The sequence below is a fragment of the Papaver somniferum genome, chromosome 9 (assembly GCF_003573695.1).
Source record: "Papaver somniferum cultivar HN1 chromosome 9, ASM357369v1, whole genome shotgun sequence".
In the NCBI taxonomy this organism is placed as follows: domain Eukaryota; kingdom Viridiplantae; phylum Streptophyta; class Magnoliopsida; order Ranunculales; family Papaveraceae; genus Papaver; species Papaver somniferum.
The window spans coordinates 2218847-2223518 of record NC_039366.1 but is presented as its reverse complement, the minus strand read 5'-3'; the positions used below and the strand labels follow the sequence as shown (position 1 = coordinate 2223518).

Below are 4672 nucleotides of genomic sequence, written 5' to 3'. Positions count from 1 at the left end.
ACTTGATACCAAACCAAAACCGAAAGAATAACAAACCGTAGTCAAAATAAATATGAATACCAAATCTCACCAAGAAATGAACATAATTTTAATCATGAAGTTATTTGCTACGCTTGCATTAAACCAAGCCTTACGACAGGGCATTGCAAGAATATCAAATATTATTAACAATGCTTTTCAAGCTAAGTTGATGTGAATTGTGGATATGGTGAGAGGTCGGTATATATTGGTGTTTTACACCATTTTGGTTTGATAGGTTATGGTTCAAAAGTTGAACGGAATCGTTCGAAAGAAAGTGGTGTTGAGTTATACTCACATCTTTAGGATTCTTGGTATTGGTATGGTCTGAAAAGTTTGCTTCCGGTAGAACTATCTTGTTAAAGATGTTCACACCATCAAAATGAGAAAGAATCTAGTTTCCGCCTATCTTGTTTTTAACAATATTGAGATTAAGATTTTTGTTGAACTTGATCATTGCACTACTAGAATAAATATGTTATCAATGGAATGTTTGAACCAAATATTGTATCACTAGTCCAGAAGGGGCTATAAATGATGATTGAAGTCTGTTATATAACATGATTTATCACGGTTTTCATCTGTTACTCGAAGTGTTATTTATTTGGTGTGACTTTTTATAAATGACGAATAGAAAACGTTATTAAGTATGACGAATAATATTTGTGGTTTAAAGTCACACACAAAAACTGTTATTTAATACCACGGTTATTGTATGTCAAATATAATAACGGTTGATGCCTATTATAAAGGAGGCGTTTAGTGTCGCGGTTATTAATTCAGATTTTGGTAATCTGATGTTCATTCAGTTTCAGATCTGAATTCTGAGATGTGGTCTATTTAAAACTTATATTTGGTTCAGCTGAATCTTGAGGTGATTAAAAAATAAATCCTAAAACAACAGTTCAATCAAAATAACATTTTTATTAATTTTCAAAAAAGTAGAATCTCTGGTACAATTTTAAAAATAAATTCTGGCTACCCGAAATCACATATTGAACACTAAAACTGAATTCAATCTACTATCACCTAGCCACTCTAATTTGGTCACTCTGCTCCTGGAGTTATGTTAGCTTTTGGCCATTTAATCACACCACACCCTCAAACATATGCAAGTACTCCATTCATGATTCATCAATCTTGCAGTCATATTCGGCATCATTTGGTGGCTTTGCTCTATCAACATATGCACATGCAGCCGGTTCTTTCCTGAAGTTCCTCAAAAAGCAAACTTAAAAAGACGAACGTGCTGTTGGCAGCTCGACCATCACCATGAAGTAAACAAGGAAAATCGGATACATAAGCTTTAGCTGGCATATTGCAGCAAAACCCCTTCCCTTCTAAATTATGCCTCCTGAAAGTACATCACAAACCTCATCAGCTATCTGATACATGCCATGGGAATCAAAATTTAGCCACTAAAAGAACATCGGAAGTCCTAAGGGCAATAATAGACACATGAGTTCCTTACTAAACCTTACACTGTCTTCATTTTTTCTCTATTAAAAATTCGAAATGCAAAGATCACTTTTTTGTGTCTATCTAAGAGGGTGGTGGAAGTATTTGTTGGCATTGGATTTGGCTTGAGATGAAGTAACAGATGGAAATGGAACTTTACCTTGAAATGAGGTAGCCAGTTGGGTCATCTTCTAAAGCTCTTCGGGTGATATCTGGCCAATCATGCTTGAGGCAGTCTTAATCATGTCTAGTAACACACCTTCGGCACTTGAACCACCAAAAGCCACCAGACTGTCGGGATCAACTTGTGAAATATTCTGAAATGACCTGTTAAAAAAACAAGTAATAAACAAATAGATATCAGCCGATGTGTTTGCAACAACATAAACTAATAGTTCTTCAGCTGAGAAACTTTAGAATCCACTAGGCGACTCATGTACTAACCAAGATATGGCAATATGTAGACATAACCTAAACATTTCAACATTTATGGTCACGTGAAACCGTACGTTAAGCTTGTCTCCATCGACAAATAGCCTTTAAATTCACTTTATCATGTGCCAAGACTAGGAAAAACGCAGAAGAAACGTTCAGTGTCCACTTTTCAGATCTTGATCAGCTCTCGGATGATTCCAACTGAATCATACACCACATGATTCATAAATAAGCATGGATTGAAGTTTTAGATAATGTTTAAAAGGAGATATAACTGCAATTATAATTTAAGCTCATAATTTAGGTTGTAATCGTCTGTCCAAGAGGGCACTAGAAGTCCTGTTGGCATTGGCTTTAGCACAAACGACAGAAACATCTTACTTTCATGATATAATGTCCGTCATCTAAGCAGAGATCTCCAAAATTAGACATACGCAACTTCAATGACCCACTATGTTGCACTACTTCATCCTTAGAAACATAAATTTCAAAATCTACTAGCTAGTTAAGACAAAGAAAACAAAAACGGTAACATCCACTCAACTGATAATCTTTCAAACACCACTACGAAGAAAGAAAAAAAAAACCAATGATGCTACTTTAGGCATAAAGAGCCATTTTAATTGTAATTCAGATGAGCAATTCACTTAAAAAAATTTACACATCAAAGAAAAATCAGTTGGATGAGTAATTTTATCAAACACTATAAGTGCATTCAATAGAAAACATCACTCACAAAACCATTACCACATATACTGAGTTCCAGTGGAATTAATTGAAAAAAAGAAAAGAAAAATAACTTCTCTTATGCATAGTCGCATAATTTCTTACCCTGGCTTTACAGAATTTCCTACCCTGGCTTGACAGAAATTCCTACCCTGGCTCGACTCTATGTGTAGCTGGGCTAAGCTATTATCTACTACCTTCAAAAAAAAATTTGTTTGATTGACCCCTGGCTTAAGCCAGGGGAAGCCTGTGCATACATCCGCCCCTGCAATTCCTCTACAAGGTTTGAAAACATTTTTCATGGCCGTTTTTGATACAAAACCTTGCTCCTATTCAGCCAGGTCAGGTCACTGAATAGCCTTCCAATTAAAATATATGACTAATTTGAGTATAATGTTGATTGTGCTATATTTGAGTCAGAAAATATGACTAATCAAACCTAAACTAGCCTTCCAATTAACAGATGAGCCAGATTGAGTAAAATAACATAACTAATCCAAAACCTAGACTGAGCTCCTAATTAATAAATGAACCCGATTGACTCAGACAAAAATGAACACTACCATTATCTATTTGAGAAATACTAATTGACTAACCTCCTCAATTGAGTTTCTCAAGTAGGGCGTTTCTACGGAGACTAGAAGTTGAAGCACTGAGATCTAGGTCAACCGATTCAACAACAGCAGCAGTAGAAGCAACATCTTTGCTTCAAAAGCTCCTTCTTGAACAATCCTCATTATTATTTCCGCCTAAATTCAACCAATCCAAAAAAGATATCCCAAATTCAATTTACGAATCCAGAAAAAACCGAAAATTAAAATCGAGAACACAATGTAATCATAAACAAACCTGGAATTATACATCAAATCTGATTTTTCTATGAAAACCCTAGAATTTTACCAAAAAAAATCTAATCAAATCCAAATTAAACAAGAGAAAACGAAGAAGAATCATACTTGAAGTAAGGGTCTTTTTTAATGAGAAAAACACTGCTAACCATCTTTGGATTCATTGAGAAATCTGGGTTGTGGGAGAAGAATGGGACCGAAGCAGAGAAGTTCAAGAGAGGAAGGAGAAATATAATTACCCTTTTTGCCGTGAACTTTCTTATCTTTAAGCGTTGTTTTGTGGCTGGTTAAAATGGGACCGAACCGGTGAAAGGTTTCTATGGCACACAGGCTAACCGGTTTAAATCTTTTAGAAACGTAGGCATGTACTAATAGCGAGCCACTTTGAGCGCGCAACAGAAGACGGTGGTGGGCGCATATAAACATATAATATTTAACAAATATATTACGTGATTTAATGGGTCATCGTTAAATCACACGCCTAATAAATACAACGTTTGAGAATGACAGGTTGTTTGCGTTGAATGGTGGGTCCAATATATTTTCATATAATATAATGGAATTTGTTTGTAAAATTTTAATCACGTAATCAATCTGTTGTTTAAAAGCGTGATTAATTGCCGTTTCTGGACTAGTGTATTATCTATCTGATATGACTGAAGCTTTGAAGTGCTTGAAATATGTGATTTTATCCTGCTTCTATGAAATTTTTTGAGTTAGTGAGCATGCTGTGTTTTCCTCTAAAATTTCTTAGAATTTTTTAAGTGACATGTATCAAATTTTATCCAAGTCTTCAAAGCATGTAAACTCCCAATCTTGCTAGTTTACAAAAGCATCGGATGAAATAAAATGTTTGAGAGTTTTATAAGATTATTTTGGTGTTTCATGAAGTCTAACTTGGTGACTAAAATTGATCTTTTGAGTAGTGAATAATGAAATGATATCTTCATGAAAAATGTTGTTTGGTCGTCCTCTATATTGTGCCAAAAGGATTTTGAAATTGGATAATTACTTTATTAGTAATGAGCAAGAACACATAACACGTCAAATATGAATTTAGAGAAATTATTTGCGCTTAAAAAAATTATTTCTAATTTTTGTATGAATGAGGATACTTTTTCTAGTTTTTGAATTGGTATTAAACACCAAAATATGACGTCTACCGTAGTCTATAGAAATTTTTGCAT

The 4672-nt window shown here is 34.4% G+C and overlaps 1 long non-coding RNA gene across 3 annotated transcripts; it reads right to left on the bottom strand.

Moving 5' to 3' along the window:
* Positions 1-922: 922 nt before the first annotated feature.
* LOC113309430 lies at positions 923-3725 on the bottom strand. 3 transcript variants are annotated; one of them, XR_003340595.1, is made up of 5 exons: positions 3594-3725; positions 3234-3386; positions 1921-2112; positions 1637-1803; positions 923-1372 (listed from the first exon to the last, which is right to left on the bottom strand). It is a non-coding gene; the product is annotated as an uncharacterized LOC113309430 (long non-coding RNA). The 3 variants fall into 3 exon arrangements; XR_003340597.1 differs by having other exon boundaries at positions 1986-2112; XR_003340596.1 differs by lacking the exon at positions 1921-2112.
* Between the last annotated feature and the right edge of the window lie 947 nt (positions 3726-4672).